This window comes from Hibiscus syriacus, unplaced genomic scaffold (assembly GCF_006381635.1).
Source record: "Hibiscus syriacus cultivar Baekdansim isolate YM2019G1 unplaced genomic scaffold, ASM638163v2 tig00110885_pilon, whole genome shotgun sequence".
Taxonomy (NCBI): Eukaryota; Viridiplantae; Streptophyta; class Magnoliopsida; order Malvales; family Malvaceae; genus Hibiscus; species Hibiscus syriacus.
In genome coordinates this window covers 518,289-540,045 of record NW_024062897.1, presented here as the reverse complement: position 1 = coordinate 540,045, position 21,757 = coordinate 518,289, and the positions used below count along the sequence as shown (strand labels likewise).

The 21,757-nt window shown below is 33.2% G+C and overlaps 2 non-coding genes and 1 pseudogene across 2 annotated transcripts; all 3 read left to right on the top strand.

The window, feature by feature from the left end:
* Positions 1–3,257: 3,257 nt before the first annotated feature.
* LOC120144249 lies at positions 3,258–4,780 on the top strand (annotated as a pseudogene).
* A 3,450-nt stretch (positions 4,781–8,230) lies between these two features.
* TRNAT-AGU lies at positions 8,231–8,304 on the top strand. Its single transcript has one exon. It is a non-coding gene; the product is annotated as a tRNA-Thr (tRNA).
* Positions 8,305–9,968: 1,664 nt separating this feature from the next.
* On the top strand, positions 9,969–10,042 carry TRNAT-AGU. The gene has a single exon. It is a non-coding gene; the product is annotated as a tRNA-Thr (tRNA).
* The last annotated feature ends 11,715 nt before the right edge of the window (positions 10,043–21,757 follow it).

Genomic DNA, 21,757 nt, shown 5'->3' with positions numbered 1-21,757 from the left:
GATGTCATGGTCTGAAGCCACAAATGGGTCAAATTAGCATCTCCACCCGGATGCTGTACTCTCAGCCATGGCCCGAAGCAGGTTTCCTCAAACAATTGTCTTTGAGCAGGTGAAAGCTTCTTTGCAATTGTAGTGGCCAGGCTGACTTTATTTCTCAAGGTCAATTGAGCCGAAAAAAATTTCTACAAAACAATAAACATACCAAGTTAGATATACCAAAAACTACACTGTGAAGATATACCAAAACAATAATAAAAAGTAGTAGTTTATTCTTTAAACTAAAATTTGCAACACTGTTTTGTCTTTTGGTTGAAATGAAAATCGCAACGAGAGAATCGCAACGCGAGATGACAATCGCAACGAGAGAATCGCAACGCGAAATGAAAATCGCAACGAGAGAATCGCAACGCGAAATGAAAATCGCAATGCGATTTTGGTTTCGCGTTGCGATTCTCTCGTTGCGATTTCCATTTCGCGTTGCGATTCTCTCGTTGCGACAGTCATTCTCTCGTTGCGATTTTCATTTATCTCGTTGCGACTCTTCTGCAAATTGAAACTTGAATGGATTGCATTACTTCAACCAAAGACAGAACAAAGACAAAGACAAATACTAACTTGAAAATCGCAACGAGAGAATAGCAACGCGAAATGAAAATCGCAACGACAGAATCGTAACGCGAAATGAAATCTAAGTGAAATGGTTAATCTATTATTGAAATGACCAGTAAACTTATCATCAGTTTCAATATGAAAACCTACAATAATGCAAACATTTCAAAATAAAAATAATTAAAAAAACTAACCCTCGGAGGTATTTTCCATTTCTGAATATTGTGAGGATTTCTGACCGTGAATGGTTGTGAGGGATTTCGCCGGAGATGGGGACGGAAATCTTCGGAGATGGGGACGGATTTCTTCGCCGTAGAGAGTGAGAGATGGAGATGGGACTGAGTTGTGATTTTAGGTTTTAGGTTATGAGTTGCGATTACGGGATTTTGTCTTAATATTCTTTTTGTAATTTGAAAATAAAATACGCGTAGCGATTATAATGGCGCTTTAAATATCGCGTTGCGATTTACGGATACGCGTTGCGATTTTATGTATTATCGTTGCGATTTACGGATACGCGTTGCGATATACGGATACGCATTGCGATTTACCCATACGCGTTGCGATTTACGGATACACGTTGCGATTTACGGATACGCGTTGCGATTTATGTGTTCGCGTTGCGATTTTCATATTCGCGTTGCGATTTTGGAAAATCGCAATGCGAATTTGTACTATCGCATTGCGATTTTCAAGAATCGCGTTGCGCTTTTGGAAACTGATTTGCGATTCTGGAAACTGATTTGCGATTCTGGGGATCGCGTTGCGATTTTTATTTCGCGTTGCGATTTTGTTGGTCATTTTGGCAAATCCAAAAAAAGTTGGTTAAAATCGTATATTATAACTTTTTTTTGGTCACTGAGGCGATTTTCTCTTAATAATATACGAAAGTTAAATCAGAGTCTGATATTATTTGTTAGAGAAATTGAGTTATTATTTGTTTTTGTTATCTTTTCGGTTTTAAGGTTTTGTCCTGATTAATTTAAATCGATATGCGTCGTATATCTAATTTTGATGGATTAATCTCTCAACATAAATTTTCTGCATACACAAGGACGAAAATTATTTTGCTGGATCTTTTAATTATTAAAAATTATAAAATAATTATTCGATTATAAGGCAATATTTTATTGAATCTCCCTACTATTGATAGTTATAAAATGATCACCTGGTTATTTTTATGTTCTAAACTTGTCATTTTAAATTAAAAACTTAACGGTCGTCTGAGCTAGACGTTAACTTATTGATTGAGATATTGACAAAAATCATATTTTAATAATGTCTACTACTATCGTCCTTGTTTTCAACCACAAGTTCGATGACACAATGTTTAAAACATTGGCTTAACGACATAATGTAAACGGAGAGTCGATCCATAAAATATACCTCAAACAGTTTTGTAATCATATTTTATTATCTCAGTCAATGTGTTAACGTCCTGCTCAGATGGTCGTTAATTTTTTTTTTAAAAAAAAGATAAATTTTGAACATATAAATAATTAGATGACTATTTTATAAGAATCAAAGACTTACTAAAACAATGTTCTATGATCGAGAATTATTTTATGGTTTTTAATAATAAGTGTACTCAATAAAACAAGATAATTAATTTATGTACTTGACCCTTCTTTAATTTTGGTGTAAATCAATTTCTTGCATTTCTTTTGCATATGATCTCACTCTTCTAGAGGCAAATGAGTTTATGTCTTCTCCCAACTTGGAAATTAAAGCCATTTTTAAAATTTTTGGAGTAATGATGTTGCCACAAACGGTGAAGAACACGTCCTCCACGCAACATGCAAGATGTTGCGCATGGCAACCCTACTCTTGCCTCGTGCAATCCCATGCACCCACTACCACTTTATTTATTTTTTTTAATCTCTTCTTGATAAGTTTTAAAATAAAACGTTTATTTGAATAATTATTTTATTTTTTAAAAAAAATATTTTCATAGTTAAGATTTTATTTTGAGGTAAAAAAATCTTCTGTGGAGAGAAATAATTTGTCAATAGATAGTTAACGTTCTAAAATATGAATATTTACCTTAAAATAAAATGTTGGAAGTGAAAATACTTTAAAAGTTAAAAATAAAAAATATTATTCAATCAAAACGTTAGATGTATTTTTAACTTTATGATCATAAATAAAATAATATAAAGTATTAAATTATGATGGGTATTGTAAATGGGTTTGTAATGCTATAATTTAGATATCCTCACATTATTTTTTAAAAAAAATTATAATATTTTTAAATTAAAAATATAATTATACAACAACTTTAAAATCGGTATAATACGGTTATTGTATTAGGTTATCATCGTAATCTAATATTATATTCATAAGACTTTGGTCAGTTTCTACATGCCGTACGTGGATACACGCAGATATACCTTCTCAAACACATGCAATCTCGTGTTACACAAACATAATCAAAAAGAAAAAAAGGAAAAAAACTATTATGAATTGATCATTTTCATTATTATTGTTTTGAATATACAATAAAATTTTGGAGAGAATAATGTGGTAGAATGCACCAACTCCATGTATTAACAAATTATATAATCCTTTGAATTAGTTTGTATATATATACATCAGTCAATGATCATTCCACTTTCTTAAACAAACAACAGTTTGCAAGAAAGTTAACTTAGCTATATCTATCAAGACTCTGAAACTATAGACTCATTCCTTCAGTTTTCTCCTGTATCTCAATGCTTCACTCAAGCCAGCTTCAACCCCTTCATGGTCAAGAAGCTTAACCACAACGCTAGCGAGCGTGACCGGAGGAAGAAGGTTAACGGTTTGTATTCATCGCTCCGGTCGTTGCTGCCGGTTGCAAAAAATGGTGTGTAATTACAGCACAAAAGCCTTGAAGATATATGTAAATGGATATGTAGTTCATGGATTTGTTTTTGTTGCAGAAGAAGTTGAGCTTTCCAGAGACGGTTTCCTATGCAGTGAAATATATACCAGAATTGCAGGAGCAACTGGAGAGATTGGTTCAGAAGAAAGAGGAGATTTTGTTGAAGATTTCAGATATCAATGAGCAAAAAAGCAGCAGATCAAATGGAGGAGTTTAGGTAGAGCTGCGGTTTCTGTAAATCGGCTAAGTGATAGTGAAGTTGCGATTCAGATATCAATGAACAAAGATGAAGTTGAGAAGACTCAATTGTCTGAGATTTTGCATCTCTTGGAGCAACAAGGCTTCCTCCTATTGGGTGCTACTTCTTCTGAGTCGTTCGGAGGAATGATCTTCTGTAATATTCACCTTCAGGTACATACATGACACCCTGTTTCCATTTAGCAGGATTTTCAGAATTTCGCATCCTCTAAACAGGTACAACCCTTTAATTTGACTATTATCTATTAAGATATCTCACGTAACTCTTATGATAATAAAGGAAGACGAAAGAGGAAGATAAGAAAACCTCTCTGATATTCGTTTTATTCAAAAGTCATATAGTTAAGAGTAAGAGACGGTTAGAAAACCCATAACAAACCCATGCATAAGAAAACACGCACCTCACACTCACACACTCAATATAGACTCAAACTAGTCTATACTCTAACATTATCAACTTCATCACCGACAAACTCTGTTATACAATAATCAGATTAATTCAATTTATCGACCTATGATAACAATCATAATCTCAGGGTGACACTCACACACAATAACGAATGTATAAAACTCCTGACACAACGGACAAAAAAATCCCGATCTCTCAAATCCTCTCTCTCTTACATTGTTCACCATCTTTGTTCTCCCTAAATTAGCTGCAGTTTTTCATCTAAATTTTTTTAAAAATTAACCATACACTACCTACATACTTCATACTTCATCTTCAAAAATACATATAATATAATATTATAATTTGATAAACATATTTCATATGTACATCATGCATGATAAATATTAAGTTAATAAGATTGTTTTCCCGTCTAATTTCAATGCTTGGATTGTGCAGGTGGAACCAGAAACAACTTACCAATTAACGGACTCAGATATTGAGGCATTGAGGAAGAAGGTTTTGGAATTAATCGTGTGATACATAATAGAGAAGGGTTGCTACTCTATAATTAATCTTTGGTCATATCCCTAACTAAATGTAAATGACTACTTTTATGTAATTAATTAAAGGGAATTTTGTTCTCTTAATATTATCTTAATTGGGTTTTGAAGCTCATGGGAATTAAATGGAGGTGTTGTTATTCTGCGTTGTTGCAATACTAAAATCTGGGTCATCTTGACATTAATTTTAAAAAGGGAAAAAGAAATTTTAAATTATTTATGTAATTAATTAAAGGGAATTTTGTTCTCTTAATATTATCTTAATTGGGTTTTGAAGCTCATGGGACTTAAATGGAGGTGTTTTATTCTGCGTTGTTGCAATACTAAAATCTGGGTCATCTTGACATTAATTTTAAAAAGGGAAAAAGAAATTTTAAATTATTTAATTTAAAATAAAAAATTATCAAGTGACCTCAACAGTAAAGAGAAAGTTATTCTCTTTAAAAGTCATGGACTCAAGCGGTTACTAGCTCCCAATTATCATGTTAAAAGTATAATCATGAAAATACTCTGAATCTCTATTATTAGACTGGTGCTAGAATATTTATGATGTCTTTAAATAAGATATTTTTCATCCGAATAATGAAAAAAATTCTTGATTGAAGTCTCTGGCCCATGCGATAAAAGACTTGTCGTGATCTATTTCATAATTCTATGAATTTCTTTATAATTTTAAAAATATGATTGATTGTCTCTATAAGTTACCATAGATAAGTTTACGAGTGTAGAAGATGACAAAAATTTCAACTAAACTCGATTTCTAACTAATCCTAGAATACACACAAATTCAAATAAAAAATATAAACTAAATAACAAAAAGTAATTAATAGCATATAACATACGTATAATTTATGTCATTTTTTCATGTAATTCTTCACTAAAAAATGAATTATAAATGTAACAATCATATTTCTTATAGTCTAAATCACTACTTCACCTATTATAGTTGAACTTAGACGCTCATGTTTAAATAGTATATTCTTTTGGTGGAGATCAATTCATTTCGTTTTCATATGATGTCACTCTTCTAGGGAAAATATGAGTTTGTCATCTCCCATTTCAAGAATTAATATTATCACGAACTCCTTTTATTTATTTATTTTCGTTTCTAATTAATGACGTTGTCACCAACATGGGGACCCGTTGGTGAAGAACACGTCCTCCACGCAAGATGCGAGATGTTGCGCATGACAACCCTACTCTTGTCTCGTGCCATCCCATGCATGGCAGTTAGGAATGAGCTCTGCATCCGAACCCGATGGATTTTGATCTGATCCTATCGGATCAGAATTTTTTTATAAATATAGGTTCCGATCAGGTCGGGTAAAAATCTTTTAGTGATTATGTTCGGGTCGGATCAAGTTTCGATTTAGGATGAAAATATTGATCCGATTTGGAAAAATATAATTTTACCTTATATTTAGGGTTAATTGCAATAATAGCCCCTATATATTATTTTTTTTCAATTAAATTCCTATTTTTATTAGATAAAAGTAATATGTTTTTATAAATATTATCTAGTTGGATCGGGTCGGATTCAGGTTTTAACTTAAAAGACGGGTCGGATTCCTATAGGGTTAAAAATTGTATATTTTTTGGTCGAGTTCGGATGGGATGGAGGTGTATAATTTTTGGGTCGGATCGGGTTACTGAAAACCCGACCCATGCCCATCCCTAATCGTAGTCGCCACACCAATGACGAATATACGTTTTTAAGGTGGACACATGTTTATTCTAAAATTTGAATTCTTTTACGTTAGTTTTAGATTTTTTTATAATGTTCACCCTAAAATTTTATTTGTATATCTATCATATTTATTTTTGTTATTAAAATATATATATATTCATCCTAAAATAATATTTTTAAGTCCATTATTACTCTGTCACGCTTCCTCTTTCTCCTCTCTTTTTTAATCTTTCCTGGATGGTTCCGGATTTGGTTCAGTATTTTAAGAACAATGAGGACAATGTAAAAGAAAACATAATTGAATTAACTTTGGTCGGTTTCTATATGACATTCGGATAAGGTCTCACAAATTTTCCTAAAAAATAATTATAGTTATAAAACAAGTTATTAAATTGTAACAGAGATATGTGTTATTTTTTTTTTAAAGAAACTCATATATCTAAATATCTAATGTATATTTTTTTAGATTTTTTTATATATATTTCTTTTATAACTTATATTGATTCTTTTAATTTTGTCTTTGATAAATTTGAACTTGAATTCTAGTGTTTATATAATCATTCTTTTGTGCTATACTATGACCTTACTTGGAAAACTGTTACTGCTAGGCCATTCATTTTAATTAGAGATAAATATTAAAAAATTGTTTATAAATTTTATTTAAATATAATATGATACGTAAATTTTGATTCTGTTTAATTATATATTACTAAAATAATTTAGTTGATTTTATTATTATTATTATTATTATTATGTATAAATTACTAAAAAAGAATATATCAATACTGCATATTAATCAATTAGAATTTAGACAAGTTCAATGAAGGGTTGCTTAAAGCAAATGTTGATGGAACTGTTCGGAATAGTGACCGCACGGCAGCCGACAGAGGGTGTGTTCCAAAATGTTCAAGGAGAAAGACTATTGACTCTACCATAAATCTTGAAAATGACTCGGTATTAACCGCAAATTTGTGAGCGATTCATGATACGTTAAAACATGCATGGAAGTATGGATATCGTAGAAGTATGATACAAAGCTCTGAATCCTTCATGCAACGTATCCTTGACGGATACTATATTACTAATGATGGAACATACATGAAAGATATCTTTCGACCAGTTAAAAGGATGTGACTGATATATTGACATCCATGTCTCGAGAAAAAAGTATCAGAGACTCTTTGACCGAAGCTCCATATGAGTTGTTAACCTTGTTACTCAAGAGTCGAGAGTCTATGTCGATTCTCTCAATGTTATTATGTTCTCTATTACCGAAAAAGAAAAAGAATTAGGTAAGTGGTTGAATTAGTTGTATATACATCGGTAAATGATCATTTCGTTTTCTTAAAGAAAGGTTGCGAGAAAATTAAAGCAATCTAATATGTTCATTAGCCCCTTTTCCAACCCCAAAGTGGCCAAGAACTAACTAAGGCACTGAAACTATAGACTTATATTCCTTCAATTTCCTCATCATCCCCATGCTTTACTCAAGCCAGCTCCGCCCCTTTGTGGTCAAGAAGCTTTAAAGATATACCAGAACTGCAAAACAATAGCCTCAGAGATGTATGCATATGAATATGTAATTCATGGTTTTATTCAAAAAAGTTTAGCATTCCAGCGACGGTTTCAGATGCAGTGAAATATATACCAGTATTGCAGAGCAACCGGAGAGACTGATTCAGAAGAAAGACGGGAATTAAGTGTTTTACTGATGAAGAAGAAGAGCTAAGAATAAACAGAAATGGAAGATGTTTACCAGATCAACCCAGCATTAGAAGTAAAAGATTAGATAGTTTTCCTTCCCATTGGACCACACATAATAAATACTATATATATTTTATTGAAATCTGATCAGGCAACGTGCTCTCGTAGCTCAGTTGGTTAGAGCACCCGTTTAGTAAGCGGGAGGTCTTGAGTTTGACTCTTAACGAGAGCAGTAAAGATTTATTTTCAACATTTTCTTAACATAATAAGCCCATGCAGGTGCGTACTGCTATTTTGGACAAGAGAAAATAACCTCAGTGACCAAAAATGCCTTATAATATACGATTTTAATCAATTTTTTTTGGATTTGTCAAAATGACCAACTAAATCGCAATGCGATCGATAATTCGCAACGCGAACTTCGACTATCGCATTGCGATTTACATATTCGCATTGCGATAGTCGAAGTTCGTGCTGCGATTCGCATTGCGATAGTCGAAGTTCGCGTTGCGATTTTCCAAATTCGTTGCGATAGTCCAAGTTCGCGTTGCGATTTATTCCAAATTTGTTGCTTTATTACAAATTCGTTGCGATAGTCCAAGTTCGCGTTGCGATTTATTCCAAATTCGTTGCGATAGTCCAAAATCGCAACAACTGTGGTATTGCATTTGTTTCTAAGAATTTTCTCTAAAATAGTATTCGCGCGGTCGAAGACACGTATTACCACGACCGCGACCGCGACCACGACCACGACTAGACGGCGCGGCGGCGCGCAGAGTCCCCCTTGTTCTCTATCACTCAACAAGGAAGTGGGAAAGCCAAGCCTTAAATACCTTCCCAATAGTGTTTCCAATACTATGTGGGATTGAGCATTACCACACTTGTTTTCAATACTATGTGATTATTCAGGAAACAATTAACAATGCACCTTAAACAACTGAATCAGCAACCAATTGCATTAGTATTATACTATTAAATATGTCATAATTAAAAGTCAATCTACAATCAATCGCGATTATTGCAATTTTAAGCAAACATTCAAAAACATTGCATCACTAGCGAGAATAAAAAAATTGTTATCGTGCAATTACAATCAATTGAAAATAAATTAGAATTACATGAAAACTAAACGAACCACAAATACGTTTCATACAAATACTAAAGTCATTAACTATAATTCACAAATAATCACTATTTAAGGTTCAATCCCACATAGTATTGGGAACAAGTGTTGGTAATGCTCAATCCCACATAGTATTGGAAACACTATTGGAATAGTATTTAAGGCTGGCTTTCCTACTTCTTTGTGAGTGATAGAGAACAAGGGGAACTCTCGCGCGCCGCCGCCGCCGTCTCGTCTCGTGGTCGTGGTAATACGTGTCTTCGACACGTCCGCGCGAATACTATCTTTTAGAGAAAATTCTTAAGAAAACAAATGCAATACCACAGTCGTTGTGATTTTAGACTATCGCAACGAATTTGGAATAAATCGCAACGCGAACTTGACTATCGCAACGAACTTGGATAGAATTTGGAATAATCGCAACGCGAACTTGTACTAATCGCAACGAATTTGGAAAATCGCATTGCGATAGTCGAAGTTCGCGTTGCGATAGTCGATGTTCGCGTTGCGAATCTGGAAACTGATTTGTGATACCGGAAATCGCGTTGCGAATTATCGATCGCATTGCGATTTAGTTGGTCATTTTGGCAAATCCAAAAAAAATTGGTTAAAATCGTATATTATAAGGCATTTTTCTAAGAATAAACAAAAATGGAAGATGTTTACCAGATCAACCCCAGCATTAGAAGTAAAAGATTAGATAGTTTTCCTTCCTATTGGACCACACATAATAAATACTATATATATTTTATTGAAATCTGATCAGGCAACGTGCTCTCGTAGCTCAGTTGGTTAGAGCACCCGTTTAGTAAGCGGGAGGTCTTGAGTTCGACTCTCAACGAGAGCAGTAAAGATTTATTTTCAATATTTTCTTAACATATAGCCCATGCAGGTGCGTACTGCTATTTTGGACAATATTTTAGCCCAACATCGTGGGGTTGTCTCAGGAAGGTGGGCTAATATACGGCGTTACCGGATACATTATAATATATTTAATAAATTCGATTTAGCGCTACCAGAAATATCGAGTAATAACAATGTTGTAGGTGGAAATCATGAAGAAAATATTAAAAAATTTGGCAACCGGCAAACTTAGCTTGTCGGTTTGTGTCGATACAAATGAAAAAATGTATCGTTCCATAGCAATATAACAGGTAAATATTAAAACCGGTTTCATTATGATAAAACCGATATATCGAAAGTATCGATTAGATTTAAATAAGTATCGACACTTTGGAATTTAAAGAGAAGAAGTAATAGCGCCTATAAAGTGTCGATACTTATAAAAAGTATCGATCCTAACAATATAACGGTATAAGTATGACAAAACGGTCACGAAATGATAAAACCGGTAAAGAGCTACCGGATATATTGAAAGTGTCGATACATATATAAGTATCGACACTTTTTGAATTTAAAAGAGAAGAAGAGTTATAGCGCCTATAAAGTGTCGATACTTTATACAAATGTATCGATCCATAGCAATATAACAGGTAAGAATATGACAAAACAGGTCTCGAATGATAAAAGGAAAAAAGCTACTGGATATATTGAAAGTGTCGATAATTAATATAAGTATCGACACTTTCGTAATTTAAAAGAGAGAAGTTATAGATCCAAAAAGTGTCGATACTTTATGAAAATATATCGATCCATAACAATATAATAGGTAAAAATATGACAAAACTGGTATCGAAATGACAAAACCAGTAAAGCGCTACCGGTTATGTTGAAAGTGTCGGTACTTTAATAAGTACACGTAAAAAAGTATCGACACTTTCAAAGAAATAGGTAAATATCCTATCGAAAGTATCGACACTTAACATAAAAGTGTCGACACTTATGTAATTGTATCGATTAAATATAAATAACTTATCCGGTGTAAATATAAAGGCATAGCTAAATTTCCTCTGAAAATAGATAGAGTTTTTGAAATCGAAGCGTAATTGTTGCTGCATTTCAGAAGGCGTTCTACGTTGAAGTTTGTTTGTTTGTTGTTGCATTTCAAATCGAAAGGTCATTGTTGAAACCCTAGTTTTTATTATTACATAATTAGGGTTTTATGTGTTATTGTTTGGGTTTTCGAAGTAAAGAAGATTTGGGACCGATTACATGTAGAATGATCTTCTAGGTAGATGATAATATCGTTACTTTTATTTAATATTATAGGTAGAAAATGATATTATAAGTTGTAAATGTGTCGATATTGGAGAAGAGTGTTCCCATTCGTTTGAAGGAAATAGGGAGGTTTTGGGACCGATATTATATATATTATAGGTAGAAAATAAACATGGATACCTGTATATAATTATAGAAAATGATATTTTAGGTTGTATAAATATGCCGACACTTGTTGTAGTGGCCATTCAAATTCTTTTGAAGACCAACCGTTTACCACAAGAGTGGTTATCGATTTTTGTATACAAATATTTGATTTGATTGCATAAACTGATATATGAAGGAAAAATGAAGTCAATAGGTGGAAAGTAACCAAATGGTGGATATATGTACTTCTAGTAAGTATCAATTTCTTTTTGTTATTATTGTTTGAAATGGTAATTGGATTAAAGTATTTAGGAACTTTAAATTGATTCCAAATTTTAAATGTTGACAGTATGGTCGAATGCAAAATGATGAAGGAAGATGGCACACACAACAGTTCGGTATGTAAAACGAAATAGACATTGAGTATTATTTAGCGTTAATATATTGATTAAGAAACGTTTATGCTTAATATTAGGTGACAAAAGATGTGAGGTCGAAATGGAATTCGATGAGTGATGCTCAAAGGAACCTTACACATAGTCAAGGAATGATAGTAAAGAATACAAAGAACGGAGGAAAGCACATGCAAACAAGGTATTCATTAAACTTGTAAATACGTTGATACAAGATATATAAGAACAATAACATTATATATTGTTAAAAAATGTAGGATGTGTCGACAAGGTGCAGCATAAAAAAGGTGTATTCATTAATTGAACACCTTAAAAAGAATGATCAGTTGAATGTGAGTGAAATGGGGTTTGGATCATTGATAAGAGTAAAGAATCGACCAATTCGGAGGAAATTGTGTCGATCCTTGATGGAGCAATTTGATGTCAAATAATGAATTGCTAAATATGGTGATTATTCATTCCCTCTGGGGGTATCAACTACTGCAGCCATCTTGGGGGTACAAAACAAAGGCAAAAGTGTTGTAGAAGTCTGTAGGAGTAAGAACTGGAAAGCACTTGCCTCCAAATATAGTTTGAATCATAAGGTGACATATGCTGAAGTTGAAGAGGATATCAAAATCGGATCTTACCGAGAGGATGAGCTGAAGGCTCGAGTTCTATTGTACCTTGTCGGGATATTTCTTTGTCCAATGGGTGATACGTCAACGAACAAGGACAATATGAAGCTCATTTGCGATGAAGGCTTAAAGGGTGAATTCAATTGGGCTGAATATGTTCATTCAAGATTGATTGAATCAATAATCACCTTTCAAAAGGGCAGCCAGAGATACCTCAAAGGGTGCATAGCAATCTTAGAGGTAACTGAGTTGAAGAATGTTTTTGTTTTTTTATATAAAATGATGGTATAGTTATTATATAAATGATTAATTTTATTATAAATTCAGGTTGCACTGTTCAATTATTGGTCGGGCTGTGATAGTTTGCCGGCTTATGAAAGACACGGAGTGGCACGCATCCGTGCATGGGAGAATGAAGAGGTGGTTAGAGTGATGGCGAAGTTGAAGGTGGATAGACCGAGGAAGCTAGAAATATTAATAAATGAAATTAAATAATATTAAGTAAATAATATTAAGAAAAAATTAATTTTGAAGGTTCTTTTCAAGGACGCAGAGAAGGTAGATAAGGCATAGGAGACAGAGGAAGAGATGGTTGGAGGGGTGGATGACGGTCAAGGGGATTACGGTCAGGGAAAACAGAGTAAATTCGACATTTTGATGACTGAATTGGCTGATATTAAAAAAATTGTTTTTGATATTCATTAAAGACAATCAAGAGTCGAAGCGACACAGAGAGGCATAAGATGAAAGTGGAAGGAAAGATATAGTATTGTTGGTGAAAAAAGTTGAGGTGTTGAGTGGTGAAGTTAATGACGGGTGGAAAAAATGATGGAGTTGTCAAGGAGGTTGTGGAAATAAGGAGTGAGCTTTCAGGGGTGAGGTGGTAAAACTTGGATGAAGGGGGGAAATTGAAGGGTGAAATAAAAGAGATGAAGAGCTATGTAGAGAAAAAATACGATGAACTGAGAAATTTGAAAAGAAAAGATGGAGGAAGAAGAAAAGATGGAGGAAATGAGGAGAAATGATGTCACTAACATCTATACACCGGAGAGTTATAGATGCAGATTTGGATTCGGAATGTCTGCACCCAGAACAAGAAGCAGAAGGTAAGTTGAATAAAATATAACTTAATTTGATTTTTATCATGTTGTTGTGACACAAATTTGTATGCAAAACTGTAAGTTGTAAAAGCGGATATTTCAATCGGAATTGAACCGGTCGAAGCTGCAATTTGTGATTATTTATGGAATAGTGGGTTAGAATCGGGGTAAGTCACTTATATTGTTTTGTGAGTGATATTTAAATATTTCATGAAAATATATTAATCATGAAAAAATATTAATCCTAATGATTCATACAGATATACTGTAATCTCAATGGGAAATCAATACGCACAAGTATCTGACGTTGCAATGTTGAAGCCTATGGAATGGGTTGTGGTAAGTAGAAATCAATTAAAAGACAAAACCTATTGAATATGTTCTGATTGTGTAATTAATTTTGTTAGGTTATTGATTTGCTCGCCTGGACAGTATGCTACGATTCTAAAAAGTCAGGCCGGATGATTAGCTATATTCCATACCACTTAGCGGTGAGTTAAATTAATAAATGTTGAAAAGTAATGTTATAGACGGTAAATTAATAATGATTGTCGTGTAATTGCAGCAACAGGTGTTGAACAACGGTGATGTTGAGGGTATTGCGAGCTTTTGGGGTACCATGTTGCCTAACTATATGAAATTCACCAACTATGAGAAGGTAAGACACCATACGAATAGGCATAAATGATGTTTGTGGATATATAATGTTGAATTTTGTCAAATTGTGTGTGAAATTTGTTGCAGATCATGATCACAATAAACTACAATAATTCACATTGGTATATGTTGGTGTTGGATATGGTAAAATGTGTTGGAACTGTATATGATAGTCTGTTTAAATCTAAAGCAACTAAACAGAGAGTGAATGATTCTAAGAGGTTGGTATGTATGAAATGAAATTATGTAAATTATAATGCATAATTTGTTTGGATCATAACTTCATATTTTTTAATGCAGATGAAAATATTAGATAGTTATAATGAGAAACACATTTGGGTAGAAGCATGTGGCTCTCTAGGAAAAGTCCCCTTGCAAAGATTCAAATTCGTGGAGCATAAGATGACCGAACAATTGAATGGATATGATTGCGGCATCTATGTGATGATGTGGATGGAATCGATCGGTTGTAGCGGGACTACTTGTGATTTTGTAAGTAGAATTAAAAATTAGTTTGTCGTTATATTGTTAAAAGTCATAGATTGAATGTTGTGGTTTACAATAATTAACGTACTGACAATTTGAATATAGGTTGTTGGAGAATGGGATCATATGCGAATATTAAACGATCTCGTATGCCACAATCAAAATCAACTAAGAGAGAAGATGACAAAAGCTGCCATGCTACACAAGAATAACAAAAGGAAGCGATTATGTAAATGTAGGGTTAATTTTGTATAAGATTTTTAATTTTGTATACGATTTATAATTTTGTATGAGAATGTAATTATGTATGAGATGAGAAAAGTTATCAATAGGTTGTTGTACATGTTTCTTATACACAGTAGGAGTCTACATTATTCCAAGTGTCACATAATTTTCATCATGTGCGGGACTGAATGGCCATTCCATATTTATGTATGTTCAATAACTACAAAATGCAATAACTTTAAAGTAATAGGTAAATTTAAAATAACACTGAAAAAATTAATAAACACAGATTTGATTCCAACATTTTGTCCAAGTATGGTTCCCAAACGTAATAGGTAAAATATATCGGTTTAATGAGAGTATGGTAAACATATGTGTCGATACATTTATAATGTGTAATAGGTAAATTATGAATCTAACCGATCTAAATACACCGGTTTATGAGAAAACAAGTGTACATAAAGTATCGACACTTATTGAATTTGTGTCGATACTTTGTGTCCAGAACAATTTCCTTACCAAGTGCATGGAAATGTGTCGATACATTTATAAAAAGTATCGATCCCAAAAACATCGAGACCCATAATTATAATGTAATAGGTAAATTATGAATCTAACCGGTCTAAATACACCGATTTATGAGAAAACAGGTGTACATAAAGTATCAACACTTGTTGAATTTGTGTCGATACTTTGTGTCCAAAATGATTTCCTTACCAAGTGCATGGAAATGTGTCGATACATTTATAAAAAGTATCAATCCCAAAAACATCGAGACCCATAATTATAATGTAATAGGTAAATTATGAATCTAACCGGTCTAAATACACCAGTTTATGAGAAAACAGGTGTACATAAAGTATTGACACTTGTTGAATTTGTGTCGATACTTTGTGTCCAGAATGATTTCCTTACCAAGTGCATGGAAATGTGTCGATACATTTATAACAAGTATCGATCCCAAAAACATCGAGATCCATAATTATAATGTAATAGGTAAATTATGAATCTAACCGTTTTATGAGAAAACATGTGTACATAAAGTATCAACACTCTTTGAATTTGTGTCGATACGTTTTGTCCAGAATGTAAATGGTCAAAAAGTGCACAAAACAATGTCGTACATTTATAAAAAGTATCGATCCTAAACAATGAAATTCATAATTTGAATGTAATAGGTCATTTTACAATGCAACCAGTATAAATATACCTATTTAATTTGAAACAGGTCACCATAATGTATCGACACATTTTAAATTTGTGTCGATACATTTTTAAATTACTCGCTTTTTTATCATTCATTATTTATATGATACAAACTCCAAATCAAAAAACCCTAAACCTAAACCTAAAGGCAGAAAAGAACTCATCGACTCCGATGAATACCAGTGTTCATAACAGTTATGATCATATATTCAGGTAAATTTATCGATATTTTGCCAAAAATTAGGGTTTATTTGATTTGCAGATTGGTCACTTTTGTTTTCTTAATGTGTTTGTGTTCCAATGTAACAATATCCACACCGAAAATGGCTCCAAAACGTAAGCGTCAGAATCGGGGCTCTTCTCAACCCATCTCTTCTCAACCCACCTCTTCTCAACCCAGCTCTTTTGAGTAAATCAGGTCGTTCGACACTGATAACTTTAGATCCGATACGGAGAAAGAAAGATGGAAAATGAGTTTTAAAGTAAGGAAGATTCATCCCGAACGTGTCATTGACCTGGGTTTCTTGTTTGATGGTAAATATGATTTTAGTTTTAAATCCACATTTACATCGTGGGGTTGGCTTGAATTCTTTGGTGTAGAACCAAAGTATTACCCCAACCTAGATAGAGTCTTCTACAACAATGTTTCCTTCCAATATGAGCCTAATAAGAATAATATAATAGGAATTAATACCCATGTCATGGGGAAGGATATATATATATATATATCTCCGGAGACTATTGCTTCGGGTATAGGTGTCGAGAATAAAGGGGATTCAGATGAAAATGATTTAGATACTACAATACAACGGGTTGATAGAAATAGCCCAATTCACCTAGATGTAGAGGCGAGAGTGTTTCACAAAATGCTGACTTGGTTTATTCGGCCTTTTGGGGGAAAACATTCAACGATTCGAGACTGCGATTATTGGTGGATAGCAAAGTATAGATCCAAAACGGCTCCAAACATTGCTAAACTGATGTTTAAAACATTTGTATATATGGTCACAAAGGGAGCATCAATTTCAACTTCACTACCATATGGATGTGTCATCACCCATCTGTTGAAAAAGGAAGAAGTTGATTTTTCGCTTGACTCCCCTATTAGATTAACCCGCAAGATTGACATGTTATTTATTAAAAAAAAGGGATATGATTTTTGTAGATACTCTATTTGTCCGGGGTTATGTCGGAGCAGACCCGAAGCAATGGCAACCTAACCCGATCCCAAACTAGCTGGAGGCCCATCTCAAGCCCAATGGTCATCAGCAGTTGAAGAAGGAAAATCAAGATCGGTTTTTAACAGTTAACAACCAGATGGTGGGGGGTTAACAAGGGTGAAAGAAAAAGAGGAGAACACACACAAAGAAGGGGGGATCACAAAAAAAAACAGAAAATACGAGAGAGAGAGGAGTTTTTTTTTTAAAAAATTAACGAGTTTCACAGACCATTAGGATAGGAAGGAGAGACCATTTTTTTCCTACAGACGACAGAACAAAAAAATAGAAAACAGTGTAAACAACATTTTCATATTACCAGATCAAACACTGTAAATGAAAAGAGGGGGGCTCGGTTTTGGAACGAAAGGAGGAATCAACAAAAAAACAGAGGGGATTTCATCAACAAGGGGGGTCCGAACAGAAAATAAAAACAAAAAATGGAATCATTTTGCAACAGTGGATTCAACGAACAAGAAGAATAGCCATTGTAACGGAAGTTTCACTCACCATTGTATGCATAAACCGAAGAAGCAAAATAAAGCAAGGAATGTTTTTTTTGGTATTTTCTATCTTTACTTCGATTTCCAGTATTTCTTTATGGGTGTTATTATTTTCAAGCAAGTAAAAGATATGAGAAAAGAAAAAGTTTAGTTTGTTACCTTTTTTTATTGATTATGTCTTTGCCAAGTATAAGGAAACTGAGAGTTCTGGTTGGCCTTGGTTCGGTGTGGTTCCATTGGTCATTTTAGAGGGAGATCGGTGTCTGAACATCGTCGACTTACATCTTGGGGGTAGTGAGGTTTAAAAAGGTTTGGTTAGGTTTAGTTTTGGCCTTGGTGGCCGTTGTGTGTGGTGGTCGTAGTTTCTAGGGCTGTTGGGGTAGCCAGTCGTGTAGGGTTTGCTCTTGGAGCAGCGTCGTTCGTGAAGGAGAATGTTAGAGAGAGGAGTTTTGGTTCCTCATCGGAGCCAACTACGAGTGGTGGCCATGGAAGCCGTTCGTGTTGAGGGAGATAAGTAGAAGAAGAAGGTAGAGGGGAAATGGTTAGAGAGAACGACGCTGGGGAGTGTTAGGAAAGCAAATGAGAGTTAGGGTTAAACTTACGTTAAGTTTGGTATATATGTATGCATTAAAACTACAGTGTTTTGTTACCTTGTTTTGTGTATGGGTTAATCACCTTAGGGGCCACACAATGTTTTGTTTTAAGTCATTTTAGTCCTAGAATCGAGTTTTCTACATTCTTCATTTTGTTACTTTATTTTACCCGCATTTAAATCTAGTCCAAATTGTGATTGTATTTAATTTACGCAGTTTTAGACATTTAACCTCTGAATTTTTGCATGTTAATTTTAGTCTGGTATATATTGGGTTTATTCGGGATTTAATCCTTTGTAATAATTTTTAGTACTCAATATGGTATATTCGTATTTATGCCTTAATTGTCATTTTGTTTGCATTTTAGATAGTAAAATTCCGTTTAATATGATTTAGTCCTAATTCTAATATGTATATACTTTTTTTTTTAAAAAAATTAGTTTGGCATGTTATGTATTTATTCTTGTATTTAAGTCACATTTGTACATTTTATGTTAATATGCATAATTTATAATTTTTAATTAAAATATACGTATATAATTTTTTGTATGTCACGTTGTATGATATTTTTAATGTTGTTTAATTAATTTTGGCATGACATCATTTTTGCACGATTCACATGGTAACCTCATTTGCATAACTCGATATATTACATAATTGAATTAAGGGTAATACACTTTTAATTTAAAATTGTTTTAAGTGGGTTGTCATACCGTATTTGTTGTCCACTTTTAATGATTTTAAAATAAAAGTGTATCTCATTAGAAAAACATAAAAAAATTGATTCTTCACCTAAAATTTGGGAATGGAAGAAAAAGAAATGTCCGGCTATTTAAATTTATTGAGAAAAGGTTGTTATAGCTTTTAAGATCTGGTCTCTATATTTGTAAATAATCGAACATTCTTTATCTTTCTAAAACGACTTGGTAATTTTAATTAAATTTATTTGGGTGCATTTGAATATTATAATGAAATTTTAATATTATATTATTTTGATTTGAGTAGAAATTAATTTTCTCAAGTACTGATAAATTATTCCTTCTCGATATGAAATAATTTAATATTACTACATTTCATTGTAAAATTCGCTTTTTTTTTCGGGATCATAAATCAAATCAAGTTCGAATTTGTCAAGTTCAATGCAAAGACATTAATTAATCGACTAGGTACCGTTTTAGGGCGTTGTGGGGGTGCTAATCCTTCCCGCACGTAACCGACTCCCGAACTCGGTTTTTGGTAACGCAGACCTTAATTTGTTATTTTAATTAAAATTAATTTTTATTTAAAATAACAAACATTTTTGGGTGTCCAATCACACCCTAATCAAAGATTAGTGGCGACTCTTTGAACCGTATTTTTTTATCGTAAAGGAAATCCAAAAATTTTCGAAACGAGAGGTATTTTAAACTGCATTTTTTAAAAAATTAAAAATCAATTGAAAGAAGTAAATTAAAAATTAATGTGGTTTTTCAAAATCTCACTTTTTCACCTTTAAGGGAAAAATCATTTCGACAATTTTGTTGAAAAAGTCGGTTGGAAGCGTGTCAAGGATGTCAGATTAGATCTAGAGAGGGAGGACAATGAAGACGACCAACCAATGGGAGACGGGGGAGGAGACGCAATGATAGAAGAAGCTGCAGAAGCTTCAGAAGCTCAAGTTGGACAGGATGTCACAATTACGACAGTGATGGAATACATGGTTAATTTTCGGGAGCATATTGATTCCCTTGTGAGTGGAATGCGAGCCGATATTTCATCATTGCGTAATGAAGTCTCCATGTTACGTGACGAATTACGTCAACGACATCAAACGAGTTAGGTAATTAATTATTTATGTTTCTAAACATTTACACGTTCTGAAATGTATTTTATTTTCTTTTAACAGATGTGGACAACCAAGCGATCAATGAAGATGATGATGATGATGATCCAAACAAGTATATCGTGTCTGCAATGCCGCCTGCAAGAAAACTAGTAATTTTTTATGTCAATGGTGTCCTTGCTTACATCCCAAGATATCCAGAAGGTTTCAATTCTGTTAATTTGTATCCATTATTTTAATATATAAGCGTACAACTTTAATCTCATTTTCTTCATGTTGCAGATGTTATCCTCAGAAATGGATTATGTGAATTTATGCAATTTTGTACACATAATTTTGTTGTTGGCATTTGGTCATCCAATATGAGGTTAGAACTATTGAGCAATTCAAATTACTATAGCAAAAATCGTTAATATACAATTAAATGTTAACATTCAAACTTGATTACAATCTCAGGCATAACATGGACAGTGTACTTGATAAACTACGTTCGTTCTATGACCACTTTCTATTCGTTTGGGTAAGATGATTGTCATTACCCTTTGCTAACTTTAATTTGTCTAAGATTCCTACATATTTATGTTCGACTGTTTGTAAACAGGATCAAAGAAAGTGCAAAACAGCAGATAAGTTTACATACTGTAAAGATCTCAATGATGTTTGGAACGAGTTTACTGATTTTAACGTCCAAAATACACTGTTGGTCGATGATTCACCGCGAAAAATGATTCATAATCCGGTAAGTTATAGTTATGCCATATTTTTCCAGTTAAACAGTTGTTCATAGAATGATTGATTAACAATTTATGTTTTTTATTAGATAAACAATTACATATGTCCACATTCTTTCGACGCTGCTTCCCATTCGGACGACGATGCTCTAAGTTTGACACAAATTTATTCCTGATTATGCTCATTTAGTTTCTTGTTAGTAAAATTGCACCTGATTAGTTTGATTATTGAAATTATTTATACATGTCCTCAGAAAAAAGTGGTAACATACGCGAGTATTTGGAAAATTTGTTGAAGGCGCCTAATGTTTCGAACTTCGTTAGCGATAACCCTTTTCCATCAGATTAATTTCGTTGTAGGTACATTATTTGAACATTGTTATCCAGAAATTTGTTGTGTATGTATGTTATGGTTTGATTATATTGTGTGTATATTTTCATTCCATTCAAAAAAACTAAATCATATAACATAATAACTGTGTCTTTTAATATGAATATTACATTATAACATGTGACTTATACAGTCTTAGCGAAATATACTTGATGTAGAAGCAAAACCGTCTTAGCGAAACATACTTGATGTAGAAGCAGCTGCAGATTTAAAATCTCAACGGCGATGTATTTGGTTCTCAAACATAATTATACCGGTTTATGAGAAAAGAGGTATACATAATGTATCGGCACTTTATACATTTGTGTCGATACTTTGTGTCCATAATGTATTTTC